This window comes from Hipposideros armiger, unplaced genomic scaffold (genome assembly GCF_001890085.2).
Source record: "Hipposideros armiger isolate ML-2016 unplaced genomic scaffold, ASM189008v1 scaffold_1185, whole genome shotgun sequence".
In the NCBI taxonomy this organism is placed as follows: domain Eukaryota; kingdom Metazoa; phylum Chordata; class Mammalia; order Chiroptera; family Hipposideridae; genus Hipposideros; species Hipposideros armiger.
The window spans coordinates 146,959-164,392 of record NW_017732535.1 but is presented as its reverse complement, the minus strand read 5'-3'; the positions used below and the strand labels follow the sequence as shown (position 1 = coordinate 164,392).

The 17,434-nt window shown below is 42.8% G+C and overlaps 2 pseudogenes; one reads left to right on the top strand and one right to left on the bottom strand.

The window, feature by feature from the left end:
* Nucleotides 1-3,975: 3,975 nt before the first annotated feature.
* Nucleotides 3,976-4,700, bottom strand: LOC109376740 (transforming acidic coiled-coil-containing protein 3 pseudogene; annotated as a pseudogene).
* Nucleotides 4,701-10,040: 5,340 nt separating this feature from the next.
* On the top strand, nt 10,041-11,046 carry LOC109376743 (translation initiation factor IF-3, mitochondrial pseudogene; annotated as a pseudogene).
* Nucleotides 11,047-17,434: the final 6,388 nt, after the last annotated feature.

The window sequence follows — 17,434 nt, the reverse complement described above, 5'->3', positions numbered from 1 at the left end:
AATAAAGCACAACTGGGGTGTTGTTACTAAAAAAAGGTGAAGGGATGCGGAGCATGTTCACTGCCATTGGAAACAAGGCCTCCTACAGCGTGCTGGCTTCATATGTGAGCCACTTACCCTCCCAGCCAGGCATCCCTTATGCACTATATAACCCATACAAATACATAACCGCCATGTAGGAGTTAACACAAATCTTAGAATCCAAGAGTTTGAAGCGCTCCAAACATCAAATTCGAGGCTGTGAGTGCTGGTGGAAAACTAAAAACACAGCAGCAATACTCTGTTAAGCTGAATGGTGAAGGTCTCTTTTGTAACAGGTGACCAGCAGGAGAGAGACCTGCGATGGCATTTACCCTTGAGCGGCCATGTGAGTTTCTCCCCAGGGCCACGGTGGATCACTGGGGCTCTATCGGAGAGTGTTCTGCATTAGAAAACAGCCTGTGGAGGTCTGTGTTCGCCAGAAGTGGACACACTCAGGATCCCTTCCACACTTGGGGTACAGATACTCCAGCTGTCCTTTGAAGAACTGCCTCACTTCCACCCCAGTTTTAATGAATGGGGTGCTGATGACCCACAGCAGCTCCAGAGATGAACAAATGACCCAGGCTTCATCAGTCAGGATAAATTTCCCAGGAAAAACTTTGCTTTGGCATTCACAGACTGTGGAATCAGCTGAAGGGACAGCCTGTTAAGAGTGTGGCCACTGAACTGAAATTCCAACTCCACAATTAGTCGAGTGCCCTTGAGTTGTCTTAACCCTTCTGGGGCAGACAGACTCTGAGGTGGCCTGCATGCTCCCCACCGCCTAGTACTCATCCCTTGAGTGTGGGCAGGACCTGTGTGTGGCTTCTAACCAATAAACATGACAAAGATGATGGAATGATGCCACGTCTGTGGTAATGTTACATAAGACTGTAACATCTGTCTTGCTTGAATACTCTCTCTCATTCCCTGGCTTGGAAGAAGTAAGTGGCTGTGTTGGGAAGGCCATGCGTCAAGGAACTGAGGGTGGTCTCCGGCCAATAGGTAACAAGAAACTGAGGTTCTACAGCCCACTAGTAAAGAGCCGCTGCCAACAACCATATGAGCTCAAAAGCAGATCTTTCCCCAGTCGAGCCTCAGATGAGACCATAAGACCCTGAGCAGAGGGCCCAGTTAAGCTGTGTCTAGACTCTTGACCCACAGGAATGGTGAGATAATAAACGTGAATTGCTGTAAGCTGCTAGATGTGTGGCAATTTGTTATGTAGCAATAGATAACAAATACGCCCTCTCAGAAAGAGAACAGAAAGGCAGTCATGTGGTTGTAGGCCTTCGATATGATGTCCAGTACTCTGCTAGTTGTCGTGAGGTTTAAAATAAGGTATTGTAGGGATGGGCCTGGCACACAGTAGGCACTCAATACATTTCACTTTCCTTCCCACCTCAGTTAGACCACTGACGTAAGTCGGCAATCTCAGAAGGACATATGTATGGGAAGTACTCAAACTGAACCTGATGCCAGGGTCACGCCAGGAAAATGCCAGCAGAAGTTAAAAAGTCAAGCTTCCTTTGTGAAAGGTAAAGTCGTTTTACATTGTATAAGAGGCTGTGTGCAAGGCAAAAACTGTTTCATAATCCTGCCATGCAAACCAGTTGGAATTTTCCTTCATATAAATTGGATTTTGATTTATATGTCAATAAATGCCCCCAGAAACCTCATCATTTGGAAGTTCATCAATCTTGGCTGGAACTGCAGACACAGCTGTAGAGGAACCTCCCAGGAAAATATGGCCATCATTTACCAGCTCTACATGCTGATGGGGACATGAAAAGGGGAGCAGGAGGCAGGAGAAATAGGGTCACCTACAGGGACTTTGCAGTGTCAGGCTGTGGACTTGATTCCCCAGAAAAGACTGAGAGAGTCTGGTGCCTGGTGGACCTGCATGGAGGGAGTATACAAAAACTGGCATTTTGAGAACGGGGCTGGGGGAGGGGAGAGGTTATGACTAGCACTGAATGCCAGGACATGGGGTTTGAGTTTTGGAGCAAAAGAATGGCGTATCAGATTTGAATCTTCGAAATAGCGTTCTAGCTGCAATGTGGAAGACAGGATGGAGAGGCAAACCTGGGTGCAGGAAGACCAGTTTAGGATGCCACTGCAGTCTTTGAATGAGCAATAATGGTGCCTTGGATGGTGGTGACAGTGGGGATGGAGAGAAGAGGATGAACGTAAGAACTTGGTGACCTGATAGGACTGGGCAGAGAGGGCTGCTAGGATGACACCGGTTTCTGACTTAAGTGAGAGAATGGTGGTAGCATGTAGAACCAGAATTGTAGAAGAGAAGTAACATAGTCAGTGGCCAGCTAGAAGTCCCAGAATAGACCCAGAGGAAGTTTTCAATGAAGAGAAAGGGAAATCTCATGTCAGAAGGGCACAGCCTCTAGCTGGGAGAAAATTGCCCCAAATCAGCTACTTTATGCATTATACGTGTGCAAAGTCCCTGCCACAGACACTTCTTAGAAAGTCCCCTCTGGGGACATTACAACCCAGCTACAAATAAGTCACACCATTCCCATTAAACCTAGTAAGTTTCTTTCTAAGAATCTTTCATGGTCTCCTTGCATAAGGAATTAAATTGATTTGGTTGAACATTTTACCTTACTACAGAGGTATTTGGCTGACCAATACAATTGACAAATATGTGCTATGTGCTTGGGAGCTTGTCAATTCCATTTTCATTGTCCTCCCTTAATTGAGGCCTGTATCAAGTTTCAAAGGATTCCAGTCATTCTGCCCTTCAATCCATCCACTACACAGGCAGTTATCCAATAGTCCAAGCTCAGAGGGTCACTGTGAGGTCTAAATGTCATGTAAAGAATTTGGCACAGTTTTTGGTACAAAGGAAGAGCTCAATTTTTCCCATAATCAACACCATTGTCATTGATGTCAATAATATCATCATTGTTATTATAAATATAGTATGGGGCTGGTCATACCACTCCCCTCCTCAAAAGCCTTCCATGGCTCCCCACTGCACAGAGGAGAGTCCATACTCAGCCTGGCCATCACGACATGACATCATTATACCTGTGCAGGTTTCATTTGTTCGTCTCTAATAAAAGCCCCATATTTTAACCATATAATCCTGTTGTTATTTATTGCCAAACAACAGGGAAGGGAATTGGATATAAATTAGACATTCTCTGCCTTCATGAAACTAATGCTCTATTTGTAGATTAAGACACCCCTGGAGAGAGACCAGAGACAGCCCAACTCTGGGCAAGGGACAACTTTATAAACTAACTGAGGATTTGATTCCTTACCCAGATGGTCCCTGATAAGCAGGAGAGAAGTCTGTAGGAAAATCTCCTTTCCTAGACCCAGGGCAGGGACATGATACTGGGTATTTTACAAAATCATCATTCATTTTGGGGACCAGGCACTGGTCTAGGCATTTGGCATACATTGTTTAATTTAACGAATTACAAGTCTATGAGATGTGTATTTTTTGTCCCCATTTTACAGAAGAGGAACCTGAGGCGCAAGGAAATTAAATAACTTGTCTCAAGTTACCTTGTGAATAAATGGCAATACCAAACCAAGTTCAGATATTTTTAACTGCAAATCTCATAATACTTTTGAGACCACTGGAGTGGCTTTCAAGTTCAGACTGTCACTGAAATTCACAAGACATGATAGGCGTACCAGGCATGAGGTTTACTTCACCTTAAGAAGGGATTCAGCATAAGAAGCAGAGCAGCATGTCAGGCTAACAGTATCATAAAGTCCTTGGACATCCAGGACCAACATTCAACATCCCAATGACCATTTTGGTCTTTTTTTTTAACTTAAGGGAAACTTCTTTTAGTCTTCTTTTTAAAGCAATTTAGTTTTAAAATGAGTTGAGGTTAAGAGAGAGAAGAAAGAACACGAAACCTTCTAATAGAGTCAGACAGGAGGAAGGACACACATGATGAGCCAAAGACTTACACATCAGGTCTTCTCCATCCTGGAAATGAGGTCGTCCCAGGTTCTGGTCACTTCATCGTTTTCTTTAGTCTTCTGCTCAAGGGTCCTCTCCAGCGAGTGGATGTGCACCTGCTCCTTCCCCAAGCTGGCGACCAAAGCCAAGGCCTTCTGGGGCCTGGGTGAGCTCCTCCTTTGCCAGCTGGAGTTTCTCCTCTGCGTGGGCCTTCAGCACATGGTATCCCAGGCCTTCCTTCTCAATCCTTCCTATGTAATCCTCAATGCACTTCACTGATTTTTCACTGTGCGGCGACCTTCCATCACCGCCTTCTGCCTCCCAAATCAATTGAAGAGGTCAGAGAAAGATTTTTCCATGGAGTTCAGGTCTGCAGTGAGTTGGTCTTTTTCTTTCAGAACCTTCTGGATTCTGGCTTCAGCAAGGTCCTTCTGTTTCTGAGCCTCCTCCATCACCCTGGCATACGATCCCCTCAAACCCGTCCGTCATCTTCCCCATCTCCAGGTTCTCCACGTGGAATTCCTCACATCTGCTCTTCAGCAACAGGTTCTCCTCTTGTGTCTCTTCCACCGCCACTTCCAGGTCCTTCTGGCTGCACTGCAGCACGTCCAGGACGCGGGCAGAGGACACATGGGTTGCTCACAGAGGACACAGGAACGCCTGAAGCTCCTCGGAAGTCGCGTTGCACCAGCGACGCCTCAGGCCGACTTCCGGCAGCGGTCACGAGTGTGCGCATGCGCACTGCTGGTCTCAGGCTGGGGCGGAGCTAAGGGCCGTTCTTCTGGAACGGGCCCAACGCGAGGTAGCAGGACTGACCCCCCGGCCCCCCCCCCATAGTCTGCACCCCAGGAGTGTCACCGCTTAGGCTGGAAGCACCGCTGGCTGAGGTGTGTCCCGCGCCGCTGGCCCGGGGCCTGCTCTGGTGGCCCGCCTCCCTGCCACCTCTGAAAAGGTTGAAGTTTGGGTCATCCAGCGTGTCCCAGACCAGGGGAGGGAGAGCGGACCCCTTGCCCACTTCCAGCCTCCTCGAGGGAGGTTGAGGCCAGTCTCTCCCCAAGTTTCCTGGGTGGGGCGCCTCTTACTGGCAGCGTGGTCAGCAAAGTCGACTTCTAGCCTCTGGGCCATTCTTACAAGACTCAAGACACGTCTGTGTGGCCATTGCTTTCTTCTTCCTGACGAGCGGCGGGGCGAGATGCTCAGGACCAGAGCCGTGCGCAGGCGGCCGGGGCCCCCCAGGCAGGTCAGGGATGGGCCTTCTCCACGGGCTACATCGGGGTGCGTACCAGGCGGCCCCGCTGAGGAAGTAGGGACCACGTGCGAGCTTCCTCCCGGGGCTCTGTGCAAGTTCTCCATCCATTTGGGGTCTTCTAGGAGGTGGAGGTAATGCTTTTCTTTAAGGAATAAGAACGTTTCCTCCCAGGCTTGCTCAGGGCTGCTAGACATTTGTCCTGGAAATGCCACTTGTTTTTCAAGACACCCGGGGGTCTGGGGAGACCTTGAGAAGTCCAGGCTGGCTAGGGAAGCGGCGGAGGGGGGAAGGGCACTGGAACATCTGTCTTCAGAGGCTGGTCTCATGCCCCCTGGAGGCAGGTCCGCATTGGCCACTGCAATTTGGGGAGAATTCCGTTGGTCGTTTTGGTGTCTACTTCCTTGGTGAACTGTTGTTTCTCTTTCTGGGTCCAGATTTGGTGAGAATTTTCTAATCCAATAGTGTCATCCAGAGCGAAACAAGCCTGGCGTTTGCACTCATGCTAGGCCTTAAAATCCTGGGCGGCTGTGGGTCCCACAGAGGTGTGTGAAAAGTCACCTTCACAGCTTTGACTGTGTCCTTGGGTGGCACATTTCCTTTCTGTGACAGAGGAAGAACAGGTGATCTTCTGGTAAGTTCTGGTGGTAAAAACAGGAAGTCGCATTTTTCTGTACTTTTGTCACCAGTGACATTTTCCGTCATTGAATAGCTGCAGACTCATTCTTCTAGCTGCTGTGCAGAGCACAGGGAGTGGGAGGCGGAATCCCCATTTTGGTTTTAAGGATGAGAGCTGGTGTGGCTGTTGGTCACATACGCATAGGGAAGCTTCAGGGTCTCACGTCCCTAAGACTGACTACCTTGCTAGTGACAGAGTACTTGGAGGGGTGCATGTCACGCTGGCATCCTTCAGCAGTTGCACTCAGTAAACTGCAGGTTATGTAATAAATAAACACAACAACCAAGTGCAGTGTGCTCAGGGACATTGTTGGGTCATGGGTCAGCCCCAGCAAGACCGTCATTTATCGCTAATGGATACATTACATTCCTTCCATTGACATCACAGAGTCCAACTTTCGTTAAACATCCCTGAGCCTGGAAGATTTACAGTTCACTTGTTCACCTCAGTCCTTTCCTGATGATGATGATGATGATGATGATGATGATAACTAACCCTTATTAAGAACTCACTGTGTGCCAGCGCTGTGCTAAGCTTTTTATCTGCGTTACTTCAATTAATCTCCACAAGCCAATAAAATAGGTCCAATTATTATTATTCCCATTCTATAGGTGAGGAAACTGAAGCTTAAATAAGAGAGATTCCGAACTTTTCCAAAGTCATATCTCTAGAAAGTGATGGTGCCAGGATTTAACCCTGGTGCATCTGACTCCCAAAGTGGTGTGTTTTTGTTTTGTTTTGTTTTAATTGTTTATTTGTTTCAGTTACAGTTGAAATTCAATATTATTTTATGTTAGTTTCAGGTGTACAGCATAATGGTTAGACATTTATATAATGTATGCAGTAATCCCCTTGATTAGTCTAGTACCCACCTGGTGCTATACATAATTGTTGCAACATTATTGATCATATTCTCTAAGCTGTACTTTACATCCCCATGACTAGTTTGTAACTACCAATTTATATGTCTTAATCAGTTTATTCTCTGTATCTGTGAGGCTGTTTCTGTTTTGTTTGTTCATTTATTTTGTTCTTAAGAATCCTATATAAGTGAGATCATATGGTATTTGTCTTTCTCAGTCTGACTTATTTCACTTCACATACTACCCTCTAGGTCCATCCATGTTATCACAAATGGTAAGATTTCATTCTTTTTTATGGCTGAGCAATATTCCATTGTATAAATGTTCCACCTCTTCTTTATCTAGTCGTCTATTGATGGGCACTTAGTTGCTTCCATATCTTGGCTATTGTAAATAGTGCTGCAGTGAACATAGAGGTGCATATGTCTTTTTTAATTATTGTTTTGGATTTCTTCAAATAAATAACCAGAAGTGGGATTGCTAACTCATAACATAGTTCTATCTTTAATTTTTTGAGGAACCTCCATATTGTTTTCCATAGTGGCTGAACCAATTTACAGTCCCACCAACAGTGTACTAGGTAGGGTTCCCCTTTCTCCACATCCTCGCCATCACTTGTTGTTTGATGATTTATTGATGATAACCATTCTGACAGGCGTGAGGTAATATCTCATTGTGGTTTTAATTTGCATTTCTCTGATGATTAGTGACATTGAACATCTTTTCATGTCTATTGGCCATCTGTATGTCTTCTTTAGAGAAATGTCTATTCAAGTCCTCTGCTTATTTTTTAATTTGATTGTTTGTTATTTTGGTGTTGAGTTGTATGAGTTCTTTATAAATTTTGGATATTAACCCCTTATCAGATATATCGTTGGTGAATATCTTCTCCGGTTCAGGAGGCTGTCTTTTCGTTTTGTTGATGGTTTCCTTTGCTATGCAAAAACTTTTTAGTTTGATGTAGTCCCATTTGTTTATTTTTTCTTCTGTTTCCCTTGCTCAAGGAGATATATCAGAAAAAAATATTACTAAGAACAGCATCAGAGAGTTTACTGCCTATGTTTTCTTCTAGGAGTTTTATGGTTTTAGTGCTTACATCTAAGTCTTTAATTCTTTCTGAGTTTATTCTTGTTTATTGTGTGAGAAGGTGGCCCAGTTTCATTTCTTTGCATGTATCTGTCCAGTTTTCCCAATGCCGTTTTTTTAATAGACTGTCTACCCCACTGTATATTCTTGCCTCCTTTGTCATAGATTAATTGACCATGTAGTGACTTATTTCTCGGCTCTCTATTCTGTTCCATTGACCTATGTGTGTGTGTTTTATGTCAGTACCATATTGTTTTGATTACTATAGCCTTGTGATACTTCCAACTTTGTTCTTCTTTCTCAAGATTGCTGTGGCTGGGCCAGCCGAGAGGCACAATGGTTAAGAATTGGCTTGGGACGCCAGAGGGCCCCGGTTCAGATCCCACATATGAGGGCCAGTGACACTGCACTCCACAGCTAAGATGCTGAACAACAGCTCAACCTGGAGCTGGGCTGCTGTGAGTTGCCGGCGATGGCATAGGCTGCAGCCCCTGTGGCAGTGGGTTGNGTGAGCAGCCGTCCAGAAGCAGGCGACTGATCTGCCTCGCCTGGGAAGAGCACAATGATGGTGCCAACTTGGGCCAGTGAAGCAACATTCTTCACAACTAGACTGAAGAACAAAAGGACAGCAACTTGTCTGTTCCCCTTCCCCCAATTCCCCAGCACTGTTCCCATCCCCCCAATTCCCCAATGAAAAAAAAATCTTTAAAAAACCCACAGAAAATAGCAGGTGGTGAGATACAGAGAAATGGGAACCTTGGTGCAATGCCGATGGGAATGTAAAATGGAGCTGCTACCCTAGAAGACGATTTGGTAGTTTCTCAAAAGGTTAAACAAACTACCATATGACCCAGCAACTTCACTCCTAGGTATACATCCACGAGAACTGTAAGCATGGACTCAAACAGATACTTGTACAGCAGTGTTCACAGCAGCATTATTCACAGTAGCCAAAAGGTGGAAGCAACCCAAGTGTCCATCAACAAATGAATGGATACACAAAATGTGATATACACATCCAATGAAATGTTATTGAGCCATAAAAAAGAATGAAGCTTTGATATATGCTGCAACTTGAATGGACCTTGAAAACATTATGCTAAGTGAAAGCAGCCAGACACAGAAGGACAAATATTGTATGATCTCATTTATATTAGGTACCTAAAATAAGCCAATCATGGAGACAGAAAAAAAGATAGAGGTTACCAGGGGCTGGAGGGAGGGGGCAGGAGGGAGTTATTGTTTAATGAATACAGAGTTTTTGTTGGGGATAATGAAAAGTTTTGGGTATAGTCGGTGGTGGCGGTTACATAATATTATGAACCCATTTAATGCTACTGTTTGTACACTTATGAATGGTTAAATAATAAGTATCGTGTTATGCATATTTTACCACACACAAAAAAGTATAGGGGGAAGAAAGTAAATTTTTGCAGAGCTTTTAACACTTAGTGAAAAGCTCACCATCTAACATCAGGAAAAAAGACTATAAGGAAAAAAAACTATAAGAAAAAATATTAAAAATTAGCACTTTATCTGTTTAGAAAGAAACTAAACCAGACCTCAAGCAAATGGCTTTGGATTTTATCATTGTTGTTAGTGTAGTCCTGGTATGAAGTTTAGTTGGTTTTTGAAATGACATGCTGATGACAGGTTGTTTTCAGAAACAACAGCATCCCTGATAAGGCTTAGACCAGTGTGTCTCAGACTTTCTGTGGTGCAGGGCCAGGTTTGTTTTTTTTCTGAGTGCATTGTGGACTGATGTGCAGTCGTGTTGTGCATGACTAGTGTCAGCTTGCACCACCAGCAGCTCACCTGAGTTTCAGCAACACTTGGTTTGGCTTCTACCCTGTTCAGCGAGTCAAGTGCACTTGGCCACGGTGCAGGGCTGAATTGCTATAAAATTTTCTAAATGCCATTTCTGAGTGTCTGATCTTGTCCTGGACTGTTAATGAACAGCTCACAGACACACAGCCCAGAGACCACCCTTTGCGTGGCACTGTCTTAGAGGCAGGCAAGACCCTTACCCGTCCCAGCTCTAGTCTTGAGTAGAGTCCAAAAATGACATTGAGAGGCGCGTAGCCCATTTACTGCTCCCTCACCAGACCTTACCAATTGCCGCCCCGGTACGGGAAAGCTAAAGGCGAGGGTCGCTGCACAGGTGAGGGGACCTGCCGTGGGAGGACGTGGTCTTAGGAACGTGCCTGCAGAGGAGGCGGCATTGCGTTCGTCCGCGTTCCTGGAAGGATGGGACCCACCCCTGGTGATGATATCTACTAAACCTGTATTCCTTGGAATCTGGAAGCTGGCATTCTCTGAAGAAGAGCTTTTCTTCATCAGCTGAGGATGACTCCAGTTCTTCCTAAAAAGGATGGCTGCTCTTTTTCTAAAGACGTTAACATTACAAATCTAAAGACTGGAAATAATTGTATTAGAAGATGTATTGGCATAATATACATCATACAGAAGACACCGTTGTCCCTTATTGCTTCTGCTCCAAGACTGTCCAACCTAATTCATGCAAAAGCTTTTAGTACTGCAGATACCCAGGAGCAAAGAAAAAAGAGCAAAAAGAACGAAACTGCTCTTAGTAACATTGGAAGGAAAATTAGTGAGCGGATCATTCACGTATTTGATGAGAAGGGCAATGATTTGGGAAGCGTGCACCGAGCTGACGTGATTCGACTCATGGACGAGCGAGACCTGCGACTTGTGAAAAGGAACAGCAGTGCGGAGCCCCCAGAGTACCAGCTCATGACCGGGACGCAGAGTCACAAAGAGCGCCTGAGACTGAGAGAGAGGGAAAAGGCTAGGCCTGCACCTGGACCGACTCTGACAAAGGAACTAACTTTTTCTTCAAATATTGGACAACATGATTTGGACACAAAGAATAAACAGATTCAGCAGTGGATTGAGAAAAAATACAAAGTTCAAATTACGGTAAAGAAAGGGAAGAATGTAGAAGAGCCAGAAAGTAAAGTGGAGGAGATATTTAATCAAATCCTCCAGGCTATGCCTGGAATAGCCACCTTCTCATCCAGTCCAAGACCGGTTAAAGGAGGATAAGCTGTGTTATGTGTTCTTCGTCCTTTGAGCAAAAAGGAAGAAATTGCATATAGAGAAACTCAAGGGACCCAGAAAGGAGATCCTTTAAACAAAGAAAATGGAAACAGTAGAGAATCAGATGTCCTGCATCAGTGATTTTAATTAAAAAACAAAATGTGCCTCTGAGACACACACACACAAAACAAATGACATTGCGATACTGAATGCCTGCACATCAGCTACACCATGCTTCGTTCTGTTATCAGATTCCCAAAAGACTAACTGAGGCAGGAAAAGCCTTCTGATTATTGGAGATTTAGCATCCAAGGGGGGATCCCAGAGGAGACTGGGGACCAGAGTAGATTGACCATGAAGTTCAGGAGGTGTAGGTTTCAGANAATCTCTTGCACTCCTGCCATCATCATCATAAGGCCATGCCCAAAGAGCTGCTGGTTCCAAGATGAGACACACAACCTAGAGTTCTACTCAGTTGAAATTGGCTAAACCTTAGCCCATTTGCAGACACAGAAGTGAGAAAAATAAATGTTTGTTCTTGCAAGTCCTTGAGATTTGGGAGTTATTTGTTTCATAGCATTATTGAAGCTGTAGCTGACCAATATATCAAATGTGCATCAGAAGCACTTGGGAACATTTAAACAATGCTGATGCCCAGACCCCATCCTAGAGATTTTGATTGAGTTGATCTGAGGTAACTGACCCAGGGCATATCCCCAATGATTCTAACGTACAGTTAGGGTTGACAACCACCAATCTGCACTGTCACATTTAAACCTCTCTCTAATCCTGTGAGGTAGGGCTTCCCCAGCCCACGTTACAAGTGAGGAAGCTGAGGGCCAAAGACAGGGAGGTGTTATCTGAAGGTTTTCTATCCAGTAAGTGTCAAAGCAGGGACTCAAGCCCACATCTGTGTAACTCAGAGCCTCAAGTTAGCTGGAAGAATTGCTAAAAATGTGTGTTTGGGGTCCCATTATGCCTACTTAATTAATTCTCTGGGGTTTGGAACTATGAGTCTACTCTTTAAACTGATTTATATAGGCGGAATTCTGAGATGGCCCCCAAGGTCCCAGCAGCTGGTATACACACCCTGCACCCTCACCTTGAGTGTAGGTGAGATGTATGAATATTATGGATGTCACTCTTTTGATGAGTTTATGTTATATGGAAAAGTAAAGGGATTTGTAGATGTAATTAAGGTTCCTAATTAGCTGACTTCAAGTTAATCAAAGGGAGATTACCTGGGTGGACCTGATTTAATCAGGCAAGCCCTTTAAAAGAGAACCGAAGGGTCAGAGATGGAAGAAGTCAGATCAGAATAGCAGATATACACCCTTGCTGGCATTGAAGAAGCAAACTGCCATGTTGTGAAGAGGGCCACATGGCAGAGAACAGCAGAGAGCCACTAGGGGCTGAGGGCTTCAGTCCTATATCCTCAAGGAACTAAATAATGCCAATTATCAGTGAGCTTGAACGAGAACCCCAAACTCCATCTCTGGCCAATACATTGAGTTCAGCCTTGTGAAAAGAAATTATGACCACAGGACCCAGTCACCCCATGTCCAGACTCCTGCCCCATGGAAATGGTAAGAAAATAAATTTGTGGGTTTTTTACGCTAAATGTGTGGTAATTTGTTACACTGCAATAGAAATTAACACAGCTCCCCAGGTAATTTGGATGAAAGCAGTTGTTCTTGGGCCACACTTGGAGAAACACTGGAACTACCTCCATCTAAACCTGCACAGAACTAGGGACGAATGAAATTAACCATACAGCAATGAAATCACTTATAACAGAGAAAAGTCTTGGACTAGATGGCTTGACCAGAGAATTCTATCAAACGTTTAACACTGATACTTCTCAAATCGTCCAAAAATTTGAAGAGAAAAGATGACTTCTTAACTAATTCTATGAAGCCAGCATTACCCTGATACTAAAACCAGATAAAGACATCACAAGAAAAGAAAATTACAGGCCATTATTCCCTATGAATACAGGTGTAAAAATCCTCAGTAAAATATTAGCACCTTGAATCCAACTGCACATCAGAAGGATTATTCACCATGACCAAGTGGGATTTGTTCCAGGAATACAAGGATGGTTCAACATAAGAAATATTACTATAATACATCACAATAATAGAATGAAAAAAAAAATAACCCACATGATTATTTCAGTGGATGCAGAAAAAGCACTTGACAAAATCCAACACCCTTTCATGATAAAATCCTTCATAAAACAAGGACTAAAGGGAAAATTTTTCAATATAATATGTATTTATGAAAAACCCACATATTATATACTCAATGGTGAAAGAGTGAAAACTTTAACATTAGGAAAAAGACTAGGATGCCCACTTTCACTGCTGAAATTTAACATTGTACTAGAAGTTTTAACAAGAACTATTAGACAAGAAAAAGAAAAAAAGGCATTCAGATTAGAAAGGAAAAGATAAAACTATCTTTATTCACAGATGATATAATTCTATTATATAAAAAATCCCAAAGAATCCACAAGATGACTTCTAGAATTAATGAATAAATTCAGCAAAGTTGCAGGGTACAAGATGAACACACAAAAATGCATTGTATTTCTATACATCATCATTGAACAATCTCAGAAGGAAATTAGGAAAGCAATTCCATTTAGATAAGCACCTAAAAGAATTAAATACTTAGGAGTAAATCTAACTAAGGAAGTAAAAGACTTGTATACTGAATACTACAAAACATTGCTAAAACAAATTTTAAAAGGCCTAAATGGAAAGACATCCTGTGTTCATGGATAGGAAGACTTAATATTGCTAAGATGTCAATACTGCACAAAGTGATCCACAGTTTTAATGCAATCCCTATTGAAATTCCAGTGGCCTTTTTCAGAGTTATGGAAAAGTTGATCCTCAAAATCACGTGTAATTGCNGTCCTCCACAACTAGACTGAAGAACAAAATGACAGCAACTTGTCTGTTCCCCTTCCCCCAATTCCCCAGCACTGTTCCCATCCCCCCAATAAAAATCTTTAAAAAACAAAAAAAGATTGCTGTGGCTATTTGGGGTGTTTTGTGGTTCCATGTAAATTTTAAGATTATTGGTCTAGTTCTGTGAAAAATGCCATTGATATTTTGATAGGGACTGTATCGAATCTATAGATTGCATTTGGGTACTATGGAAATTTTAATGATGTTAATTCTTCCTGTCCATGAGCATGATATATGCTTCTATTTATTTGTATCTTCTTCAATTTCTTTCCTCAGTGTTGTATAGTTTTCTGAGTACAGGTCTTTTACCTCCTTGGTTAAATTTATTCCTGGGTATTTTTTTTTATGCAATTGTAAATGGGATTGTTTTCTTAATTTCTTTTTCTGAAAGTTCATTATTGGTGTATAAAAGTGCAACCGATTTGTAAATATTAATTTTGTATCCTGCTACTTTATTAAATTTATCAGTTCTAATAGTTTTTGATGGAACCTTCAGGGTTCTTCCTCTATATAGTGTAATGTAATCTGCAAATAATGACAGTTTTACTTCCTCTTTTCCAATTCGGATGCCTTTTATTTCCTTGTCTGATTGCTGTGGCTAGGACTTCCAATACTATATCGAATGAAAGTGGTATCTTTGTCTTTTTCCTGATCTTAAGGAGAACACTTTTAGCTTTTCCCCATTGAGTATGATGTTAGCTTTGGTTTCCAAACTGGTGTTCTTAATCCATCTACAGAACTGGGTAATGGATTCAAAACTGAATTCATCCTTTATAGTAAATTGGTTGTGTGCATGAGTCCTAAATCCAACAATAAACCAATTAAAGTAGGAAAAAACATCGATCAAACCAGTAGGTTGTCTAATTTGGTCAGTTACTTAACTAAGTTGACAAGTCATTTCATTCAAAATAATTGAGCTAATAATCGTGTGTATCTATGATATGGCTTAGTTACAATGATTAACAGCTTTGCTCAGTTTTATCATTTGAAAGTTGTATTTCTGAAAGCTTGCTCTAAGGAATCAGAGTTGTGTGATGTTGTGCTATGGTCAGAGACTGGGAAAAGTGGAAATAAGCCATGTTAAGGGGATCACTTTATTTCAAGTACTGCATCGCCTTGTACAGAATCCCATACATTGCAGATCTCCCACAGATCTCCCACAGGGGTCAAAAGTGCAAAGATTCCCCAAATCCCATCCTGTTCCTATGCATCCCTCTTTGGGTGGGAACATACAGTTCCCAGCACATGCTGAGAGATGCTGCCACATCCTTTTCATATCCATGCTCCTCCTGGTTCTCTTCTCCCAGAATTGAAACATTCCTTTTGCCCCCATCAGTCCACCACAGATAAGCTCCTGGTTTCTAGAGTCCCATCTGCAGCACAGAAGACATCAATAGTACAGTTACCCAGGGGACAGGGGCATGGACTTTACATTATGTAGGCCCAGCCTGGCCACTGTTGAGTACATTAGCTCAAAAAAGTGGTTTACAAAGGATACTAGAACAAAAGAAATGCAAGCACACACACACACACACACACACACACACACACACGCACACGCACGCCTATAAACGTTATTGGGTTTCATCCATCAAGATGCCTTTGAACAGATATCATAAACATGAAAAAATGTTTATGATGGTGAACAATGCATTTTAATATCTCCTGAATAATTTGTGTTGTCAGGAGTACCCATTGCAATATTTTATTATTTTTGTCCTTTCCAGCTACTGCTGACCACTCCGAAAGAAATGAGCTTCCAACTGTATTAATAGCTTTTTCATCTTCCTGCCACTGCTCCCTCTAAATGGCTTGCTGTTATCTATTCATGAAATAAATAACTGCTGCCTTTCATGTCTCCCAAACTCTCCATGTGCCTGATGAGATTGGAGAAATCAAATCTCTCCAAGAGCCTCTCCAAATTCCTGTGTTGCAGGAGAACTTGGGTAGCCTGGCTCTGTATGAAACCAGTGGAAATTATGTAAGTCTGGACATCTTTTTGTCATAGGGGCGTTTCCACAGGGACTCAGTGTAATGTGCTTGTTTGTAGGTGTTCACCAGTTGGGTGAAGGCTTCACTGGGTTTATAATCCTTTACACCTATTCCCTGTATATTTTATAGGCACCCCTCTCTCTGGGAAGCCACATAACATGGCAGATAAACAATACATCCCCAGAATCTAATAGATGTGGGTTCAAATTCCAGCTCTACCACTTACTAGCTGTGTGACCTTAGACATATTGCTTTGCTTCTCTGAGCCTCAGCCTCCACTATTTTATATAAACAACAAAGATATAAAACTTTTTTTGTTATTTAATAATAATTTTATTATCTCCACTTCAAATTTGAGCAAATAGATCCAGAGAAGTTTAATAGTTTGTTCACCTGAGTGTGAGTCACAAAGGAAGGCGTTTAATCCAGTTTTGTCTGATGCCAGCTAGATCGTTCCAGCTAGATGGTCAGTGCCAGGAGGGCCCAGCCTTGTCTGTCGGTTTCTGCTGTATCCCTGATAACCAGAAGAGGGCCAGGCCTATAGAAGGTACCCCAGTATAAGGCTTAATGAGCTTTTACAATGTGGTAAGCACTGTTTTAAGCACTTCCTACATATATTCTTGTTTAATCCTTACAACAACCATGTAAGCTGGGTACTGGTATTATTCTCATTTTAAAGATGAGAAAATGGATGGATGGAAGGATGGATGGATGGATGGATGGATGGATGGATGGATTATGGATGAATTCCATTATTCTGTTTTCCAGATTACCCTGATTATAGAAATCACCTAGGTTCTTATTAAAAATTAGATTCCTAGACTCCCCACAATTTCTTCTAACCCTGGGGATTCCATTTCTATAGGTTTTGTAGGTTTTGGTGGGCTCTAACCCTGGAATACGTATACAATAGAGCCCGCTCATGAGGTCTGGCGAGTTATTTGAGCTAAGCAAGGGTCTGGTTCTGAAACAGAAATTTGGGTCCAAGGATGACAATCATGAAGAGCTTCTGAGAATGAAGCCAAGCCTTGTAATTTGACATGGGCTGGGGAAGGACAGCAGGTCTTTGAGTGCAGCTGACCTTGATAATGACTCCCCACTTGGCCCTTCATAGCTGCCTGATGGGCATCAAGTCTCATAACCTTGCTGAGCATTAGTTTCCTCCATTGCGAAGCCTGGATAATCAATCAGCCCTTCCATGAAGGGTTATGGTCAAATTTAACATCAGTATATTTATGATGCCTCCACAATGCCTAGAACATAGTAGGCATTTAACAAATGATAGCTCTGATTATAAAACACTTAGGACACGGCGAAGTACAAAAAGGAAGCTTTTGAGAAAGGTAGCATTCATGCATTTATTCAGCAAATATTTCTTGAGCACCTATTGTGTGTCAGGCACTGTGCTCATACCAGTGAATACAGCAGTCAACTAAATAAAATTCCCTGCTCTGCGGGACGTACAGTCAAGTAGGGGTGAGACAGGCAACAAAATATATGCATAATAAGTAAATTATATAGTAAGATAGTGTGAAGGCAAAAAGTGCTTTGGAGAGAAGAATAAAG